Genomic DNA, 22,807 nt, shown 5'->3' with positions numbered 1-22,807 from the left:
AGCACCTGTGGCTGGCATCTTCCAAGAATGCTGGCATGAAAATGAGTGGGGTGCATGTGTGTGTGTGTGCATGTACATACAGACACACACACACATACACTGTGACCCTGGGTTGGAAGGATGTTAATCTGTGTATTGTTCAGTTGTTGAATGGCAAGGCCTCAGGGTGGGAGGTTATGCAAAGAAGATTTGTGTCTGTTTAATTAGAGATCCATTCTTTACTCGTAGGGTCCTCTCACCCTTCACAGTTATAGTGCTATGATTCCACTTCAACTGCCATGACAGCAGCATCCATTGGAATTCCAGGTTCTCCACTGGAGTTCTCTGCCTGAGAGTTCTGAATATCCCTCCACTGAACTGCACATCCCAAATTTCCTTTGGATATACCCATGACAATTAAAGTGAAATCATAGTGTTGTAATTAAGAAATGTGAATAGCCACTAGTTGTTCCTAACTTACTTACTTCTATCCGTCTGCCATTATCCAGATTGGTTTAAAAATAAATAGAAAGCCTTAATGGGGAGTACTTTCTAATCCCAATTATAAATTCAGTGTATTGCTGGGATACAAAAATGTCCCGTGTCCATAGGAATGAGTGCAGCACAAAAGGTATTCTATGATACCCAGCACCCAGAGCCAGGAAACACATGGACACATGAACAAGGTAGGACATATCTTTTGAGTTTCTGACAGACTGCCTTTTCTGTATCTTCAAAAGTAACTAACACAAATGCAACTGATTCGTTGGGACAATTTTTGTGCCAGCCATTTTGTGTGTGAGAGTATGTTTCTTCAAGTTGCTTGCTGACTTATGGCAACCACATTAATTTCATAGGGTTTTCTTAGGCAAGGAATACTCAGAGATGGTTTTGATAGTTCCTTCCTCTGAAATATAGCCTGCAGCACCTGGTATTTGTTGGTGTCTTCCATCCAAATACTTAACTAGAGATGACCCTGCTTAGCTTCCAGTATCAGACAGGATTTGGTGCCTTTATGGAAGCCATTTGGTCTGATTTAAAAAAAAACCTGTTGTCTGAAATTTAGGAACATTATTTATAATTCTTCAAGAAATAATGTCATTTAATGTCTGCCTTGTATCTGGGCGAATTCTGTAGCAAAACATAAATCTGGGGAATTCAAATGTTATTTTCTGCCTGGAAGACATTAAAAATATTTTATCATGCTTGTTTTCTAGTCAGTTCTATCTGGATTACAACAAATAAATATTCAACAATAATTTTAAAAAATCCCTCGGTTATTATTGTGTGCTTCAGGTTATCTCCGATTTATAGCAATCCTATAAATTGAACAGGTCATGGGGGGTTTTTGGCCAGATTTGTTCACAGGTTTACTTTTCCTTTGCCTTTGAGGATGAGAAAGTGTGACTTACCCAAGGTCATCCATTGGGTTTCCATGGCTGAGCGGGGATAGAAACCCCAGTCTCCAGAATCATAGTCCATCACTCAAACCACTACACCATGCTAGTTCTCTATACAATATGAAGAGAAACCAGAGTTCTCATAGCAAATATATATATATTGTATTTACTTTAAGTCGACCTAGAGGGCAGAGTTTGGGGGCCAAAATTATGGATTTTAATATGACTTGTATATATGTCAAGAGTAAAATCCTGAGGTATGTAACAGAGGATCTTAAGCATGAAGCAAAGGAAAACTATGCCAAGGAACTTACACAGTTCCAGCAGGTATAACTGTCTGTGCTCACCCAAAAGGCTGGATAGATGAGAGCGTAGAGGGAGGGTCAGTGCTTCCAGGACAGATCACATTCGTGCCTTTCACCAGGGGATGGTTCCTTTTTTCCCCTGAGGCTTCATCCACACTGCAGAAATAATCTAGTTTAACACTGCTTTAACTGCCATGGTTCCATGCTATGGAATTCTGGGAATGATAGTTGTAGTGGTGTCAAACTGGATTATTTCTGGAGTGTGGATGCAGCCTAAGAGCTAAAGTACAGCACTGTATTTACATTGATCCATGGATAAGTCAACTCAGGCTGTTTGGGTCAGTTTTTTGACTAACATTTCTATACTTATACATGAATATATACAATAAATAAAAATGAAAATAAATCCTTCTATAGCCCATAAATAAAAGCAGCAGCAAAATCCTCATCCTAGCCTAGAACAATCATCAAACATTAAAATGTGTAAAAACAAACAATAATTTTGTTTTTAACAAGCAGTAACAGTAAAATGTCCCAACGATTGACAACAGGTTTTTAATGAAGATGTGAGATGGGTTTCTATTGGAAGGGGGTAGATAAGCATTTCATTTTCTTATGACTTTTATATGGTTAGAGCCCATATAGCTATGTTTGGCTATACATTTTTAGAGTTATTTCCTAGAAAAAGATCCTGTATCACTGCCGCCAAATTTAAGTTATGTAATTCGTGTAGCACAGGAGTTCTGCAGATTACTGAGAGAGCACTCATATGCATAATGAGTCAAGGGATTATACATTAGAGCGATAAACATCCTGTCTTCAGTCACACCCTTCAGGAAAATCTACCTCGCTTTATTTATGGATTTTTCTGCAACAAGGTAATAACATCACAAGGCCCTAATGTGTATCTCTGACAATGGAACTGTGGGTTGATGAGATTTATATTCCAGTTTTATATTCAAGGCTGCATCTGCACTACAGAATTAATGCAGTTTGACATTGCTTTAGCTATGGCTCAATGCTACAGAATTATGGGATTTTTAGTTTTGTCTTCTCTGTCAGAGAGCTCTGATGTCACAACAAACTACAAATCCAAGGATTCTATAGGATAGAGCCATGCTAGCTAAAAGTAACGTCAACCTGCATTATCTCTACAGTGTGGCAGCAGCCAAAGTCACTGAACTGAAAGATGTTGCTGAGCCCAGTGGGGCGATCCAGCAAGTTTTATGACTGAATGGATATTTCCACCTAGATCTCCTGGTTCTAGTCCATGAAGGGAGAAGAAAATAGCAGAGGTGAATAACTGGCTTCGCAGATGGTGCCGCCAAGAATGATTTGTATTTTCGATCATGGTCTGAGAATTGACAAAGAAACTGAGAAATGCTTAAACATTATTTTATTTTATTTTGGCTAGAAAAAAAATCAGTTGGCAAATGACCTCCCCACCCCAGCTTGGGCTTGTTAGAAAAGCCTCCTACACCACTGTCTTTCCTGGCCAAGTAGTTCTAGAGTCTCACTTTTTCTCTCTTTCTCTCTGGACTTTATTACATGGGGAACACCAGGGAAAAGCGGGGTTTAAAGTTTCATTATCCTATGAAAGTCATGCGATCGTGCTTAAGATTTTCACACGATGTCGCAATTAAAGAGGACTTGTCCCAGCAATAACCAGATAATAACTAGCAATGAATCATTCACTGGGAAATCCCATGAATGATTTGTTGCTGGTTATTCCCTGGTTATTCCCAGGATAAGTCCTCTTGAATTGCGATGTGTGTGAAAATCTTCCCACAATCGCATGAAGATTTATGGATGATGACACTTTAAACCCCAATTCCCCCCTCAATTTTTCCCCATGTGATAAACTTCTCTCTCTGTCACACACACCTGTACATGTAAGTGGGAAATAGTCTTACAGTTAAAAAAGCATTCTTTTCATTGCTGCTTTTGTTGCTAACCTTTAGAATTGATTAATTGTTGACAGATTATATAACCAGTGCTATAAAGTAATGGGCTACAAGCAATGTACATAACAGTAATTAGTTGCTTTTGGTGGGGGTAATAAGGGTCACAATTCAGTAGTATATTTCAAAAATCAAGTAATGCATAACAAGTAAAAGTAAAGTAATGTGTCAATAATGTGTATGTGTGTGTGTGCGTGTGTGTATGCGCACGTGCGTGCATGTGTGATAAGTAGAGCTTTCTAGTTACTCTTCAAAGTCTGTTTGGACCACACACCCCTGCAAATATGAAAAAATGGGACCTCAAGTCTCATTGTCCTGCTGGCAGAGCAACAAGTGCACAGCCACTAGCATGGCCACATTTAGGACCCATTTGTTTGCCTTTTTAGCCATCCATTTCCAGCAAAGTGAATTTTCTCTTGGACAGCCATGGGGACAGAAAGTGAAATGCATTTGCCCAGTACTATCAATGAACATAATCACAAATGTAAATGAGGCACATCACACAGGGCTTCCAGCTCTTGATTTAGATGAGATCCAGACATACATAGTAAGCATTATCCTTTCTCCCTGCAGTTGTCTACAGTTATATGTTAAAGAGCAGAAGACAGATGGGCAACTGTAGACTGCCAGATATTTTTAAACTGCAGCCCCCACAACCCTTGACCATTAGCCATATTAGCTATGCCCAATGGGAGCTATAGGACAAAATCATCTGGAAGGTCACAACTGCCAGTCTCTGGAGTAAAGGGGATTGTTTTCTAATTACACACATTCAGTAGGCCATTTCTGTATCTCTGAACAGTGGCAGAGCAAAGAGTAAGCACTATGTTCCCCTAACAGCAGTTTCTCCCTTCTGAATTGCAGCTGCTCCTTTGCTGTGCTTCAGACATTCAATGACTGCTTAAGTTACTGTCCAGCACAAGTCACTGCCTGACACCAAAAATTGCCCACAGAATTAATGGAATCTCTTTCCTTGGAAATGATAAAGAAAAGGTAGGATGAGGAGGACTGAAAGATACTACATGGGCATTCCAGCTCTGATCATATAATTAATGTTGACAGGTCACGAATCTGTGGCCACCAGATCCTCCGTCACTACTACCTCTGAAAGATGTTCATGAGGCAAGAAGTAACTAATTGTTGCTGAGCAATCTGGAATAGCCAAGTCACCTGAAACAGAGAAGCTACTGTCGTTTGGCCTGGTACATGTATGGCGCTCACTGGGTCTTGAGGTTAGCCTCATCTGGAAGATTAAAATGGCTCATTGTATTCCAGCTCTGAATCGTTGAAAGTGTTTTTTAAATTCCTGTTTCTTCAGTCCCTATAAGCAAGTCATTGTTATTGCTGTTTTGCACCCAACAAATGAAGCTTTATGTGGCACTCACTGACATCAGTATTTTCCCCTGGCCTCTCCTCCCCCACATGGATTGTTGTAACCCAAAGCACTTGTGAAAAACTGATGCTTGAGGTGAATTTTCACAAGTAGCAGGAGGAGTTTTCCTATCAAAATTATGCTTTCACTTCACAGTATGAACCAGTGACTGTTATAGGAAAAGCATAAAAGCCTGGGAAAATGTGACTACGTCTGAACATCTAAAACATCCTATTGACCCCAGGGATGCAGGTAGATATGCATGTCAATGTTGAATTTCAACACAGACTTCATCGTTTCATTCATTAGCCAAGATGACTAATGGAGAAGAGTGCCAAGGGTACCATGGAAAGCCAAGAAGTCAAGCATCAAGTCTCAACTCTCCCTGGAAGCAATGACGACTAATTTGAGGCTGTCATACTATGGCCACATCATGAGAAGGCATGAATGTGGAGAAGACAATGGACTTTTTCAGATGGGCAAAAGGGATGGGAGCATAGAGCGATGCTCCCATCAATGTTGCACGATTTGGCAAAGATTTTCAGACAAAGTTGTGTGACATCGTGATAATCCTGCCATTATCCTGTGAATAAAGAGTCAATGTCTCTCTCTCTCTCTCTCTCTCTCTCACACACACACACACACACACACACACACACACACATTAAAGAGAAAAAAATGTCTGGCAGATGCTGAGTGTACTGGCAATTTCTAAACATATCATGAAGAACATCCATCCAACCATCCAAGACGCAAGTGATATTTTTGGACTATCTCTTAAACAATTATGGGTCCAAAGCACTTGTGTTGCTTCCAGGTGAGGCTCTTCATCTGCAATCATCCAGTCTCATTCACAGAATGTGAAGTGGAAGGGGCGATCTAGATTACAGCATTTTCCATTTTGAGCCCTCTTCTGTTTTTCCTTCAATTCATCTTTTTCCTCTGTAAAAAAAAAAGGAGGAGGAAGGAGGAAGAAACAATACAACAGCTCTACAGCCAGTGGCACGAAGAACCATTGTTCTGGTAGTTTCCACAGTCAGGAATATAACATGCGTAGAACAGGCCTAAATATCTTGAAGGCATCGCTCCCTCCTAGTCTCAAAGATGAACAGAATCAGACTTGGTAAGGACTTGGAAGGGAGACCAACAGAGAACAGCAGGTGCCTTAAGCTATATTGAAAAGAAGACTTACCCCTGCATAAATCTTGCAAATAAATCTTGTGAAGTTCATGGGGTCTCCATATATCTTAAAGGTAGTGGCCTCACTAGGACGGGCATTAACCGGTGCATTAACTTATGGTGTCACACACACCCATGAACTCCTTCAAACTTCACCATACAGAATCCTTAGTAATGTTTTTTGTACTAATATTACTCATAAATTGTAATTTCCATATATCACTGGATGTAATGGCAATAGTTGTGACATAAACAATTTGTTGTTGTTATTGCTGCTGCTGTGTGCCTCCAGGTTGTTTTTGACCCTTTTGGTGACCCTAAGGTGAACATATTACTAGCAAAATTAAAATTTAATTTAATTACAATATCATATGCACAGCCTAAATGAAGTAACATGTACATTGATTCATGTCAATAAAGTGAAATTTTGGTAAGTTGTGGTGGTGTTTTTAAAAAATGAAAATAAAAAATTTGTTTTTTTAAATAAATTTTAAAAAATTAACATTTAAAATTTATTTTTTGAAAAAAAACCCTGGGGCCTCTCCTTTCACTTCCCACTAACCCTCATCCTACCCACAACATCTCTTCAGCATTTTAAAGGAATGCAGGTGAACGCCACAGCCCATTTCTGCAAAAAGGAAGAAGTCTGGGGAATAATGGTGTCACCCTCCCTTAGGGTGTCACCCAGCGCAGTCTGTATCCCCCACACCCCCTGGTGATGCCACTGTTGAAGGTACATAAAAACAAGAACAAGCGTGTATACCATCATCAGGGATGGTGAATTTTTATGTAGTTTGCATTCAGCAGCCCTCTTTTGGGGACAGGGCAAATTTTCTCATAACACCTCTTCTCAGGTGTATGTAGTAAAGCCTGGCCTAATCACTCCACTTTGGTTGCTCTTCTTCTCCAGTTCTTTCTTTTAAACATCTTTTCATCACAAATGGCCATAATAGGACACATATAATTATGTTATGATTGATATGTATCTACCAAGCTACTTTTATCTTGTGTAAATGTTGCTAAATGGTTTGATTTTCCACACCCAGGGTGTAACTTATAAGATAGGTTTCTTCTTCTCTCTTTGAAGATAATCTTGCCCATGGCAGATATACCTTTTCCCTCCCACCACCATCAGCAAAAGTAGTGCAGGAGCCCTCCTATGGCTTGACATCTGCCAGGCAATGGGAGGTTTCTGGATAGAGCACAAGGGCAAGAGAATAGTCTTACACACCCTATCCAAAAAGTGACTTACGTGCATGTAAACTGCTCTTACATGCTGAAGTCGCTATGTCACCAACAGCAGACCAATCAAATATTATACTACACGTGCACCATTGTTTCATATTCATGTGCAGTGACATAGGCACTTGTATTATAATTGTTGGTCCTTTTAGCACAGTCTTGTTTACTCTGACTGGCAGCCACTCTCCAGGATTTCAGAGAGATATTTCCCATCATTAGCTAACTGATCTTTTTTACTGAAGACACCAGGCATTGGACCTGCAGGCAAAGATTGTGGTTGCTCTTCCACTGAGCTGTGGTCATTTCTCACAGGCTTCTTCTTTCTCTCAGTGGATCCTTAAGGTTTTTTCCAGGGGCGCATATTCTGTGTAGGCCTCCATCCAAGACAGGCAGGTGCTACATAAGAATCATAGAATGATGGCGTTTGAAGAGACCCCAAGGGTCATCCAGTCCAACCACCTGCCATGCAGGAATACACAATTTAAACATCCCCAACAGATGCCATCAAGCCTCTGTTTAAAAAACCTTCCAGAGACTCCACCACACTCTGTCCTCTGGACACCACACAGCATATTCCACTGTTTTCTTGCCATCAGGTGGTTCTTCCTTATGTTTAGACAGAATCTTTTCTCCTGTAGTTTGAATCACTCTGTGTCCTAGTCTTTGGAGCAGCAGAAAACAAGCCATGTTTAATATGTAAAAAAAGGGGGGTAAAAGTTTCCCCTTGACATGAATGTCTAGTCGTAATAACCAACTGTAGTTGGTGGTGCTCATCTATGTTACTAAGCCGAAGAGCCAGCGTTGTCTGAAAACAACTCCATTGGTCATGTGGCCAGCATGATAGCACAGAATGGGAGCTCATCCCATCATGCAGCATTTGGGCCTCGAACTGCCAACATTCCGGCCTTACGATCGTCAGAATTGGCATCTTAACCACTAAGCCACTGCATCTCATCTTCAATACGACACTCTTTCAAATATTTAAATCTGGTTACGTCACCTCTTAACCTTTTCTTCTACATGTACCCAGCTCCCTAAGCCACCCCTCACCAGGCATGTTTTCCAGAACTTTTACCATTTTGTTCACTCTCCTCTGGATACGTTCTAGTTTGTCAATATCCTTCTTGAATGGTACTGCCCAGAATTGTACACAGTATTCCAAGCAGAATAGAGTGGCACTATTACTTCCCTTGTTCTAGACACTATACTCCTATTGATGCAGCCTAGAATAACTTTGGCTTTTTAAACTATGCCATCACACTGTTGATTAGGACTCCTAAATCTCTTTCACGTGTACTCTTGTCAAACCAGGTGTCACTCATCCTATATCTGTATGATTCATTTTTTTCTCTCTAAGTGTACTACCTTATATTTCTCCATGTTGAAATTCATTTTGTTAGTTTTAACCCAGCTCTCTAATCCATTAAGGTCATTTTGAATTCTTATCCTGTCCTCTGGGGTATTAGCTACCCCTACTAATTTGGTGTCATTTGCAAATTTGATATGCATGTCTTATGTTCTGTCATCCGAATAACTTAAAAAGATGTTGCATAGCATTGGGCCAAGGTCAGAACCCAGTGGCAGCCCACTAGTCACTTCTCTCCAGGATGAAGAGGAGCCACTGGTGAACAGCCTTTGGGTTCCATTGGTCAACCAATTACAATTTTCCACACTCAGGGTATAACATACAGTAGCATTGTCCAGCCCACATTTTACTGGCTTATTTGCAATAATATCATGGGGGACCTTGACAAAGACCTTAGTGAAATCAAGAAATGCTATATCCAGATCATTCCTTTCATCTACCAAGCTTGTAGAGCAACAAGAGAGATAAGATTAGTCTGGTATGAATTGTTTTTGAGAAACCCATGCTGGCTTTTAGTAATCACGACATTCCTTTCTAAGTGCTTACAAGCTGTCTGTTTAATGATCTGCTCTAGAATTTTTCCTGGTATTGATGTCAGACTAAACGGCTGGTAATTGTTTGGTTCATCTTTGCTTCACTTTTTGAAGATGGGGACAACATCTGACCTCCTCCAATCTGCTGGGACCTGTGCTGTTCTCCAGGAATTCTCAAAGATTATTGCCAGTGATTCTGAGATTACTTCTGCAAGTTTTTCAATACCTTTGGATGTAGTTCATCTGGCCTTGGAGTCTTAGGTTAATTTAGGCACAACCGTTGAAATCCCCACATTCATCAGAGGGCAAAATCCTACATGCCATGCCATGCCATGCTCTTTTGCCAAAATCTTTGAATTGAATCCACCCTTGTTCTATGACCAAATGAAATACTACTCATGCTCACACTACTCATACAATGATTAACATACATTGCTATGACTGTCTCCTTTGTTCCAGATGCTGACAATAAAGTCTTCCTCTTTATTCTCACTGGGGAAGGATCCCAGATGTCACTCAACCTGTTAAAGTTTAAGTGATGTAAGGACCATTGATGATTATTCCATTCCAATGCAAATATTTGCTCATTCAAATATTCCAGGTCTAGTAACTAGAGTCCTCTTTAAATTCCATTTGAATATCATACTGCGTTTACTTGTGCATTCCTTTTTTGGTTTGAGGCAAGAGCAACTCAGCTCACTGGGGAAGAGAGAAGGAGGTGGAATCCTGCCCTTCCCAGTAGGCTCAGGCAAATGGAAAATGTTGCAGTCTTTCCTATCTTATGTGTTCCTCCTCATTAATAATATTTGCCATCTTGAGCACACTCTGATGTTGCTTGGACTCGTGTTCTGTTTTTTATCAGTGAAAGGTTGAAAGGCATTTATATGGGTGGGGCAAATTGGCCTTGTCACTTGCACGACCCCTGATGGGTGAACATGGGGGTGTTTCCAAAGATGCTGAGGATCTGTCTAATATTTTTACACAGTCTGAGGACCTTTTTCTATTGAATATTTCTCATTCCTCCAGGTATAGAAGAAGGGGGGCATTTTGACAGACTAGCAGTAACAAATCACTCTTGTTCCCCAATTTAATTAATTTATAGGGCTGCTGTGCTTAATAGTTTTATACATCGCAAACAATACCCCTCAAATATTGCCAAACTAACCAAAAATTCAGGCCTGTTACAGACTGCCAAAATAAAGCTGCTTCGGGTCTCTTTGGAGGTATGCTGTTTAAATGATGCATGCATCCTAAGAATCCAGAAGCTGCACCAAAGCTGCACTCCAGTGCTTAGGAATGGAGTGTGGCTTTGGCGCGACCTCCGGACTCTTAGGACCCATGCAACATTTAAATAGCATACCTGCAAAAAGACCTAAAGCAGCTTTATTTTGGCAGTCTGTAACAGGCCTCAGACTCTTATACCTAACAGGTTATCATCACATTATGCAATAATTTGTATTTCAGATACATACGAGGGTCATTCAATAAATACTTAGCCTATAAAAGAAAAATGAAAATTTTGGGAAAGTGGCAATTTATTTTTCAACATAGTCTCCTTTTAGCTCAATACACTTAGCCCAGCGATGCTCCAACTTTTTCAACCCATCCGAAAAATACGTTTTCCCAGGCTCTGCAAAATAGGCCTCTGTGGTGACGATGACTTCCTCATTCGACCCAAATCTTTTCCCGGCGAGTGACTTTTTCAGGTTTGGAAACAAAAAGAAGTCACAGGGGGCCAAATCTGGAGAATACGGTGGATGGGGCAGCAATTCGTAGCCCAATTCGACCAATTTGGCCATGGCGACCGCGGAGCCGGCACGTTGTTGTGGTGGAACAGCACTTTTTTCTTCGCCAAACGGGGCCGTTTTTTCTTCAATTCGGCGTCAAATTGGCCCAATAAGTTGGCATAGTAGAGCCCCGTGACTGTTTTACCCTTCTTGAGGTAATCAATGAGGATCACACCTTGTGAATCCCAGAAAACGATGGCCATCACCTTTCCGGCCGATAGAACAGTCTTCGCCTTCTTCGGAGCATGTTCGCCGGGTAAAGTCCACTGTTTCGACTGTTCCTTGGTCTCTGGTGTGTACCAGTGGATCCATGTTTCATCGATGGTCACGAAACGACACAAGAATGCTGCCGGATTGCGCTTAAACAACGCCAAACATGTCACTGATGTGGTCTCACGGTTGTCCAGTGTGAGCAAACACGGCACCCATCGCACCGACAGCTTTCTCATGCCCAGTTCTTCGTGTAAAATATGATGCACCGTTCCTTCTGCGATCAGCTATCTCGTGAACCTTCAATCAGCGGTCTGCCAACACGAGATTGTGGATTTTTTTTTACGTTTTCCTCCGTAGTAGCCATTTTCGGGGCACCTGGGCGTGGCTCATCAAAAACTGACGTGCAGCCACAAACAAACTCGTTGAACCAATTCTTGACAGTCACCATTGAAGGAGAAGAGTCACCGTACATGGCATCCAAGCGCTCTTTGATTTTGCAGCGTGTTTTCCCTTCCAAAAACAAGAATCGAATCACCGAACGATACTGCTCTTTTTCCATTTTTGTAAAACTGACCAACACACTCACTTCCAAAGGCTATCAAAACAAAACAAATGAAGGGAATTAACTGAAACTTTGACAGTAGGCTTCTAAAAGAATGTACTGCACAATGGTAAAACTCTTTTGTAACAGCAGCGCCATCGGGTGGTGAGGCTAAGTACTTGTTGAATGACCCTCGTATTCCTCAGGACTGGTAGCCAAATTTTGTTTACTTTAAGGGGTTCTTCTTTCCGGTTGAAATTATCCAGATGTTGGTGGATTTCAATGGCTTCCCTGTGCATCCTGACATGGTAGTAGTTGGCAAGGTCCAGGATTTCAGTGTTTTCAAACAGTATTTTATGCCCAGGATGGTTTGTGGCATGTTCTGCTACTGCTGATTTTTCTGGCTGACCCAGTCTGCAGTGTCTCTCATGTTCCTTGATTCTTGTTTGCACACTGCGTTTGGTTGTCCCTATGTAGACTTTTCCGCATCTGCATGGTATGCGGTAAACTCCTGCAGCTGTGAGAGGGTCTCTCTGGTCCTTGGTTGAGTGAAGCATTTGCTGGATTATCTTTGTCGATTTGTAAGCCATTTGAAGGTTGTGCTTCCTCACCACTTTGCCTATTCTGTCTGTGACTCCTTTGATGTATGGTAAAAATACCTTCCCTTTGGGTGGCTGCTTCACTTCTCTGGGTTTTCCTGGGCCTGGCAGCCCTTCTGATGTCTGAGCTGGAATAACCATTAGCCTGTAGAGCCCAGTCCAAGTGCTTCAGTTCATCTTCCAAGAAGAGGGGTTTAATCCTCTTGTGCAGACCCTCACACCCTGAGGCCTGCTATTAGCAACAAACAATATACATGCAAATCATTCCTGCCTTTCCAGGTCACATAATATATATAGCCAAGTCCTTTCCAGGCAAACAGTCTCTGAAGATGCCAGCCACAGATGCTGGCGAAACATCAGGAAGAAATTCTGCTAGAACATGGCCACATCGCCCGAAAAACCCACAAAAACTATGGATGCCAGCCATGAAAGCCTTTGACTTCACAGTTAATGTTATGGTTGCTGTTTATAAAGTAACACATTACTTTGCTGCTTTTCAAAGGTTACTAAACTATTACTTCTAAATTACAACCATGCTATTCCTCTGTCAGTGTAGTCTGGCTACATTGCTACAATGGGAAGCTAGCATGATATAATGGTTTGGGTGAGGACTAGGAGTTCAGGAGATCTGGGTTCACATATCTGCTCAGTCATGGAAACCCACTGGATGAACATGAGCAAGTTACACTCTCCTAGGCCCTGAAAAGCCAATGGCAAACCCATTCTGAACACATCTTGCTAAAAATAAAACAAACACCATGATAGGTTCTCCTTAGGATCTCCATAAGTTGGAACCAACTTGAAGGCACACAAAAAACAACAACCTCTACAATGATAAATGTAACTAAAAGTGTTCCTCCCTTAAGTTACAACAATAATGTAATGCACCGATACTGCAGAAAGTACTTACTTACTAAAAAATACATTGAACTAATTACTTCTTCCAATAATCCTTTTAGCCAAGAAAAGGACCTAACCATTTGCCCCTGACAGAATTGCAAGGGAGGGCACACCCCACACACATGCACTTTCCTTGAAAACATTTATTTTTAATTTAGCGAGTACAAATTCTGTTTTTATCTATCTTAATGTTGGCTGTCTATGCTTTTTGGTCTTGAGATAAAATATGTGACCTTTGATCTTCACATGCCATGACCCCTTGGTTCTCTTGAAATGCATGGTGACACATACATATATCATGAACAAACAGAATATCTATGAACATTCCTTAAGATGACACCCACTTGGCCAATGGTAGAGGAGGAGGGCTCACAGGGGAGACAAAACAGCCAATGAACCATTGCCATCGTCATCATTGTTGTGAAATCTTGACATCACGCTTATGAGCAATGTATCTGTAGCTAATGAAAAAAGAACAAGGCCTATTGCTAATAAACAATTTACCTATGTGACTTCTGGTTTTTATCTGACTCTTCCAGTGATACAATCATACACTTTCACGTTGTTTTAACCACACAGCACAAACACACTAGTAGCTGAAACACAGCAATCTCTGTTCATGGACTGCTGGGCAGCTGTTGGTGGCACATTAATAAATATGAGTACGCTGCCATCACAAAGAAATGCATATTAATTCACACCCACTTAAACATTATCATAATTTCTCAATTACAGGGCACTATTAGTAGATTGATAATACCTGCAATTTTGTAATGAGTCATGAGTCAGGACGTTCTGCTAAAAAAATTAAGTCTGCTATGATAATATCTACCATTCCATCATCAAGAGACCACTTCAGGTGCCGGATCTAGGGTTTCCAAGTTTTCAAAACTGATGTTATTTGTCTTTTAATTGTTGTGCCCCGCCTTGATCCATGGGGAGAGGTGTTTAAGAAATTGTTGTTGTTGTTGTCGTTAAAGACCCTACATTGGTGGGGGTGGGGGACTAAACAAAAAACAAGTCAAGACTTACCATATGTAAGATACTCTGTGTGTGTTTGCCTCCAAGTTGCCTGTCAACAGATGGCAAACCCATGAATTTCAGAAGGTTTTCTTAGGCAAAGAATATTCAAGAGGTAGTTTTGACAGTTTCTTCCACTGTAATAAAGACTAACAAATTGACTGTTGCTGAACCATTCTAAACCACTATGGTCAGAAAAACACTGTGGTCAGAACTATGTGCAAATTCCTTGCCCTATTATAAAATGGATTGTAAGAATAAACTTAGTGTGGCTGCATTCCCGTCTCCCATTTAGGGACTATCTGGGCGTAGGGCCCATTCACGTTACACAATTACAGTGATACATTCCCTTTTAACTGCTATGGCAACATCCAGTGGAATCCTAGGATTTGTAGTTTATGGAAGGACATTTAGAATTATTCTCCAGGGATTTCTGAAATCAAGATCTTCTTGTTAGGGTTCACTGTAGTCGAACACTCATTTCTGAAAATTTGGTAGAAACAAAAACATGAAGGCTCTTTGCACTAGCCTTAAAAAGTTGAAAGGTGCCCAAGCTTTCCAATGACCCCGGTTTGGAAGGGACATTCCTGATTAATCCTCTGCTGTCCCACTTTCTCAGCGGCTTTACAAATGTCTGTTTCTTTTGCTTTCTCACACTTTCCCCCTTTGTCCTCAGCTTATGGCTGCAAACTGAGTTCAAAGTGCAAAAATAGTTTGTACTCAACTCACAAGTGGGGAGACAAGAGAAGGGGCAGAATCTTTGGCTTCTCAGTAGGTTCAGGCAAAAGCAAACTTCTGCAGCCTCTCCTAGCTTGTGTGTTCTTCCCCATTAATAACTTCTGCCATCTTGGCCATGCTCTGATGTTGCTTGGTCACATATGACCCTGTTTTCATCTTTGAAACGCTGGAACACATGAGTCCATGCAAGTTGCTTTTCTTACTATCTTTTGTTATGTTTTAAAAACGAGTCTAGCGAAGCTTAAGAAAGAACGCCAAGATAAATCTTGGCACAGAGCTCTGCCAAATATCACTAGTGATGAGTTGCTTTATTAAGTAATTGCAGATTACATTGTTCAAGTCATACTTCAAACAGAACCCAGCTACAAGAAAAACAAACCAACTGCCGCACAAAGGTAGATAAGAACGAACAAATGTAGGCCAAGCAGTCTACCATCTGCGCAGTTATTGCTATGCAATTGTTGCCCAATCTGCATCAGTCACAACTGTTGTGGCAAAACTGTAAGCATATTGGTTTTGAAAATGTGCCAAGAGAAAAGAGGCATCAATAATGTTACTTGCTAGGCTGCAATAAGAGATTCTGCACAGATTTTCAATCCCTGCAATTTCAGCACCAAAACTTCTGGGGCATTTTACCCTTATTCCACCAGCATGGTCACCAAATGTGGGGTTTTCTAACTCTTATCCTACCAAGTGTGGAAATTCCACAATTGTGGCCAAATGTGGGTTTTGTTTACTCCATAACTACAAACTGTTGTTCTTACTGCAATTGCCAAGAGTGTGGGTTTCCCCTGATCCCCACCCTTATCCACCAATGCAAGGATTTCCTTCAGTTCCCTTTGTGTGACACCAACTGTGGGGACCATCTCAATGCCCTCAATATTTCTATGAGGATTTGTGCAACTTCTAGGCCCAATGGACACCACCCATCTATATTCAGTGCTGCTGCCACAAACACCCATCCTTTCATATAGACAGTGGAGTTTATCAAACGGGACGGGAGGCTATCAATTTCAAAACAGAAGATAGCGCGGTCAATTCGAAAATTCACGCGTAATTATGGGAGGAATGGTTGAAAGAACATGCTCTATTCACGTTAAAATGAGTATATATTCACTCTTGTCATGTTAAAACGTGAATATAATGGTTATCCAATAGCTCCTGGTCCATGCCTCTTAATTATCAGGCAGCAGCCCCCCCCTCAGCAATGCTGAAGGACAAGTGGAAGCAAAATTGGAGCGGAATTGCAGCGTGGCTTCATGGGAACCCCCCTTTCCAGATTGGGGGGGGACCAGGACCAAAGCAGACATGCACATCACACCAAACAACAGCGCACTGAGTGCGAAGTTGCCTAGGAGTAGGGTTTGTGACTTCGCTAGTTCACCGAATTTACTTAAGTGTGGATTGACACGTGATTGCATTCGGAGTGCGTTTGGACTGCCAGCGATCTTGTGTGATAACCTTTCACGCAATAACGTGAATACGCATGATTGCGTTCAGGATGAAACTGGATTATACTTCCAATTTCAGTCATGTGATATCCTCCCATATTCCCAGAGGCCAAAAGTGTATAAAAACAAGAACAATTCTTTATTTATAGAAATTAAACAACAAAGCAGAATAATTATTTATTACAATTAAAACATAGCCTACAACACCTGGTAGTCTCCCATTCAAGTACCAACAAGGGCTGACCCTACTTAGCTTCCAAGATCAGACAGGAAGCCACTCATTTATTCCTGAACCTCACTCTTAATTATTAATCTTCCATATCCTCTCACAAAGATCATCCATATTTATGTATGTGCCTTCACACTGCTTGTTGACTTATGGTGACACCACTACTTTCATAGGGTTTTCTTAGGCAAGGAATATGCAGAAGTGGTTTTGGCAGTTCGTTTCTCTGAAATAATGCCTACAAGACCTGGTATTCATTGGTGGTCTCTCATCCAAGTACTAACCTGATCTGTCCCTGCTTAACTTCCATGATCAGATGGGATTTGGTGCCTCCAGGGCATTTAGGCTTGTAAACCATCCACATCCCTCACTAACCCCAAATGTCTAACTGACTTTTACAAACTCATTCACCAACCTTATGAACATCTTCTCAAACACTGCACCAATCAATATTCACTCCGACACTCTGTCCTCTCCCCACTCCCAGTAGCTCCTTACCTTATAGTCTATTATAGTATCAATGAATCAATCAATATTTTCTAATACAAGTCGATCACATCACAGTCTCCTTTGGATGTCATTAGCAGATGGTAACATTACAAGAGGAAATGCCTGGTGATATCATTAAGCATGATACTTTAAGCATCAACCACAGTCCCACGGAGTACACCAATCAAATCAGAAACTCTACATATAACAACAGAGGGAAATATAAATGCACACAACTAGCCTTTAGGGCTGAAGGGCGGGATATAAATACCATAAACAAACAAACAAACAAACTTTTTGAGCCATCATTTCCACTCTGAGATTCCACACCTCTTGCCCTGAGGACTGGAGAAGAGCGTCCAGGGCCTGCAATTTGGGAATCCTATGCTGGCAATAGAAGGAAAGGTACTAGCACAATTCTAAATATTAACCAGCCAGCTCAAGGAGCAATTTTATTACTATATGTGGGGAAAATGATACTATACTAGGAGGCTATAATTAAAGGAATGCTTCCTGGAACTTATTTCCTTGCATCTGTTGTTGTGTGCCTTCAAATAGTTTCTGAGTTGTGGCAACCTTAAGACAACCCTATCATGGGGTTTTCTTGGCAAGATTTGTTCAGAGGAAACTTGTCATTGCATTCCCCCAAGGCTGAGAGAGTGTGACTTGCCCAAGGTCATCCAGTGGGTTTTATGGCTGAGTTGGAAACTGAACCCTGTTCTCCAGAGTCAGAGTCCAACACTCAGGTCTTATTTTCACAGTGAAAATAATCCAGAAGGAATTTGGGTTGGATTTCTGTTGTTCACGCACACCCTGAATGCACCTGATTCAGTGTTGGAGGAGGCTATAAAAAAAAACCATTTAATCTGGAATAATCAATACTGTCTTTTCCCAAGATTATAAAAAAGATTTGCATTGTCGGCAGGGTGAATAACAATGAGAACAGACCTGGATTAAATTCAGTGTACCTTGAACTCGGGGAGATGAGGCTCCTCCCAGCTGGCTTTAAGCGGAGACTCTCCTCCTCGTCCTCTTTCCTTGCACACCTATTGCTACTACAGGCTGGCTTCCGGTGGCTTCCCAGGAAGAAAGCGGCATCTCCCCCCCCAAAAAACCAAAGAGGCCAAGCACAGGACCAGCAATGGGGGACCCCCCCCCACCCTGCTTCAGCTGCCCACTCCTGCTCTGAACGCAGAGATGAGGATCAATGCCATTCCATGGTGTGAATAACAAACCCAGAATGCGTGAGTGAGGTTATTAACATCGTTCCACTACAAAAAACAACATGTGAATGACTGACCCCTCAAATCGCTTACATCTATGTACACAATCTTTAAATCTGGAGTGATCTTCTAGAGCCAGCAAAAAAAAAGAGTGTCAGATCACCACAATATTCTAACAATGAGCTGTTGGCTGATGCCTATATTATCTGGAACTCAGAATGTATTTGTTTGGTTTAATTTTACAGAGAGAAATTTGTTCATTGTGATGTTCTGATGTTAATACCTTTCAGTAGCTCTCTCAAGAACTGTCAGTCCCAGGGTTTCTTGAACTCAGCTGGGATGGAGAAAGAGTTTGTAAGAGGTACACTATAACCAGGGAACAAGAATAAAAGGTTTCCAGTGAATTGGACTATATGTAAAAAGTTATAAAATAATTTTTTGTGGGTTTTTCAGACTCTGTGGCCATGTTCTATAAGAGTTTGTTTCTGATGTATCGCCAGCATCTGTGGCTGGCATCTTCAGAGAATGCTAACCTGGAAGAGTGTGGTATAACTATTCTCTGAAGATGCCAGCCACAGATGCTGGTGAAATGTCAGGAATAAATTCTTATAGAACATGGCCACATAGCCCGAAAAGCCCACAAAAAATATGGATGCCAGCCATGAAAGCCTTCAATTTTACAGTTATAAAATAATCTGCAAGAAGGACTCTTCTTCAGACTGGATACATAAAACTAGCAGAAAGGGAAATATATGCATGTTAGAAAAAGTGAGGGTCATCATGTCATTTTAGAAACAGAAAATATTTTTTTCAGACTTGAAATAATAATAATAATAATATTTATTTGTATCCCGCCTCTCCCTGTATTGGATAATTACATGAGTTGTTACATATGGGATGTATGTTTCCACTAACACACATATCAGTCAACATGGGTGGGCCTGAGCTACACCAGATTCTCTGGCTCCTTTCCGACCTTACAGCTCCTTTGCCTATCCTCCATCCTGCACAGCAAAAATGAAAAGACTATTTACTCTACCAGGGAGAAAGGAGGAGTGATGATTAGGGAAGAGTAGAAGACAAGGACCTGCAACTGCATGCTGTTTCACAGCTCTTGAACTGTTAAAAGACAAACAGCGGGATACCTTTTAGTTGCAAATTGTCAACTTTATGCAGTCATTCATGACACACTAGGTTTTTGTCTACCTTTCTGCTACATAAGGTTTGGACTCCCTCGCCATCCTGTTTGTACAGTTTCATACCCTCCAACTGTCCTGATTTGGCAGGGACAGTCCCAGTTAATCTTCTGCTATTCTAGTTTTATGGCTGTTTTTATACTGTCCCAGTTTCTCTCTCCTCCTACTTTCTCCCTTTGTCTTCAGCTTATTTCATTGGCTGCAAACTGCATTCAAAATACAAAAGGTTTCCTCTATATACACTGCACAGGAAAGCAAGGACAGGAGGAGTCTTGCCCTTCCCAGCAGGTTCTGGCAAAAGCAAACTGCTGCAGGCATGTGTGTTCTTCCTTTTTAATGTATTTTGCCATCTTGACTACACCTCGATCTTGCTTGGCCACAGGGATGTGTCCCATTTTTCATCTGTGAATGGTTAAGGGGTATGCAGTCTGCTGCACATAGAATCCACACCACGCATCAAGTCTAGCTGGCATGCCTTTCTCCCATTCAGACATGCTGTGATATTAGGGATGCCATATCCCGGTGGCCCCCGGGACAATTCCGCTTTTGGGGGGCCCCTCCCGGTCCCGGTCCGGTTTGGCCCCCACCCACGCCTTGTTCCCGGTTCGGGGCCCGTTCCTGCGGCCATTGCCGCTGCCACTAATGCGGCTGGCTGCGGCACCAACCCACCTCCTCCTCCTCTTCGTGGTGGGCAGCGCCAACCCACCTCCTCCTTCGGCTCCGCCTTCCTCCTCTTCCTCGGTGGCAGCAGCGCCACCGCCACCACGCCTCCAGCGTCAGGGCTTGCCCGCCCGCACATACGCGCGGGGCTCCAAAACAGGAGCTCGTCCCTTGCTTTGGCCAGCCAGCCATTGGCCAGCTGGCCAAAGGGGACGGGCTCCTCAGCACGCACCGCCTGGGCCTCAGCAGGGGCCAGCGGCAGCACGCGCGCAGCAGGGATATAGGGCAGGTGCGCACGCTGCTGCTGGCCCCTGCTGAGGCCCGGGCGGCGCGTGCTGAGGAGCCCATCCTCTTTGGCCAGCTGGCCAATGGCTGGCTGGTCAAAGCAAGGGAAGAGCTCCTGTTTTGGAGGAGGAGGAGGAGGAGGAGAAAGAGGACGGGGGGAGGAGGAAGAGGAGGAGGAGGGGGAAGAGGAGGAGGAGGAGGGGGGAAGAGGAGCGGGAGGAGGAGGAAGAGGAGGAAGAGGAGGGGGAGGGGGAGGAGGCGGACGAAAGGTGAGTCAGTGGCCATTAGGTCTGCCTTGGGTTTTGGGGGTTTTTAAATTATTTTTTAAAATATCAAATATTTATTTTATTTTATTTTATTAATTTTTATTATTTCTTGTTTTTTATTTTATTAATTTTTATTATTGCTTTTTTATTTATTTTTTCATTATTTTTATTATTAAATATATACACCCCTGTCTTGAGTTTTATTTTTTTGTCTAGGAATAATGCCAAAATGTCCTCCGTTTTGATCATGCCTTAGAAACATGTATTTAGATTAACATTTTTTAAAAATCATCAATTTTTTTGCGCATGTCCTCCATTTTTTAAAAGTGTCCTACATTTGAAAATTTTGTCCTACATTTGTCCTGGTTTGGAGCTCCTGGCTTATGGCAACCCTATCTGGAAGTCCTCCTGGAGAGGAGGGAGAAATGGACCCGGCTGCCTCCTTTCTCTCTGTGTGTGTGCCTGGTTTTGGAGCTTGCAAAGGGAAACACCTTTTGGGGCTTCTGGGCAAAGAGGATTCCCTGCCCTATCCCTTCCCCTCCCCTCCCTGGAGCATGTGGGGAGGGCAATTGTGGAAATGACAGTTTTGAGCATGCTCAGAAAAGGTATTTCTATGTTGGCAATGGGGATTTGTTCGTCTCCTTTTGATAGCCAAATCCGCATTGGACCCACTTTAATGTGCTTTTAACCCCTTGTTGTGCTCTGTGTGTGATAACCAATAGCAAATGGGCTTGCTTTTGTGGGATGCCAGCACTTTGATTATTTTTGGGATGGAAGCACATAGGTCGACATGTGATAAACTCCTAAGTGCGAAAGGGACCTAGGAGTCCAAGTAGACCACAAGTTGAACATGAGTCAACACTGTGATGCAGCAGCTAAAAAGGCCAATGCAATTTTGGGCTGCATCAATAGAAGTATAGTGTCTAGATCAAGGGAAGTAATAGTGCCACTCTATTCTGCTCTGGTCAGGCCCCACCTGGAATATTGTGTCCAGTTCTGGGCAACACTACTGAAAAAGGACCCCGCGGCCACAAAGAAGGTGTGCGCGGGGGTGGAGGTGGCCGCGGGCGGGGCAGTCCCGGTTTTGGCGCGAAACCTGACTGGGACCGGGCTGGCACCGCCAAAAGCGGGATTGCCCTGCCTACAGGCGGGATAAGGCATCCCTACCTACAGCACCTGGTATTCCTTAGTGGTCATCCATTCAAGTACTAAACAGGCCTGATCCTGCTTTGCTACCCTGATTAGAGGAGATCTGGTGCCTTCAGGGTATTTAGTCCTAAATACTAGTTAATATTACTACCGTATATACTCGACTATAAGTCGAGGGCAGGTTTGGGGGCCAAAATTATGGATTTTGATATGACCCATGGATAAGTTGAGGGTAAAACGTAGGGGCATGTAACAAAGGATGATCCCAAAAATATGCGTTAAATATATTTGAGCAGAGTTGTATTGTCAGTAATTAGTACAAATTAATTTAGTCCCAAATACTAGTGTGTATGGAGTTTATTGCACTGCTTAAAAAAATGGCGTACCTCTCCTGAGTTGAATTCTAATTCGGGAGCAGGTAGGTTCTCTCGCATGTAATTCGCCACCGAATCTGCTGGCCAAATACAGCCCGGCTGCATCTGGAGTCCCAGGTGCACTCAGCAAGCCACTTTTCAAAGTCGGGAGTTTTCCAACTTTCAAAAGCAGCTTGCTGAGTGCTCCTGGGACCGGATTGTAGCCAGGCTGTATTCGGATGGTGGATTCGGCAGTGAATGAGACTACGTGTGAAAGGGATCTAGGAGTCCAAGTAGACCACAAATTGAACATGAGTCAACAGTGCGATGCGGCAGCTACCAAGGCCAATGCGATTTTAGGCTGCATCAATAGA

At 42.3% G+C, this 22,807-nt stretch overlaps 1 protein-coding gene across 1 annotated transcript in view; it reads right to left on the bottom strand.

Moving 5' to 3' along the window:
* Positions 1-22,807, bottom strand: part of LOC149314114 (aldehyde dehydrogenase family 3 member B1-like) — a 73,650-nt gene that overhangs the window by 38,761 nt on the left and 12,082 nt on the right. The window lies entirely within an intron of this gene.

The sequence above is a fragment of the Sceloporus occidentalis genome, unplaced genomic scaffold (assembly GCF_023333645.1).
Source record: "Sceloporus occidentalis isolate IW3139 unplaced genomic scaffold, rSceOcc1.0.p SCAF_4, whole genome shotgun sequence".
Taxonomy (NCBI): Eukaryota; Metazoa; Chordata; class Lepidosauria; order Squamata; family Phrynosomatidae; genus Sceloporus; species Sceloporus occidentalis.
The sequence above is the reverse complement of the archived record's forward strand: the minus strand, read 5'-3'. Positions and strand labels throughout refer to the sequence as shown.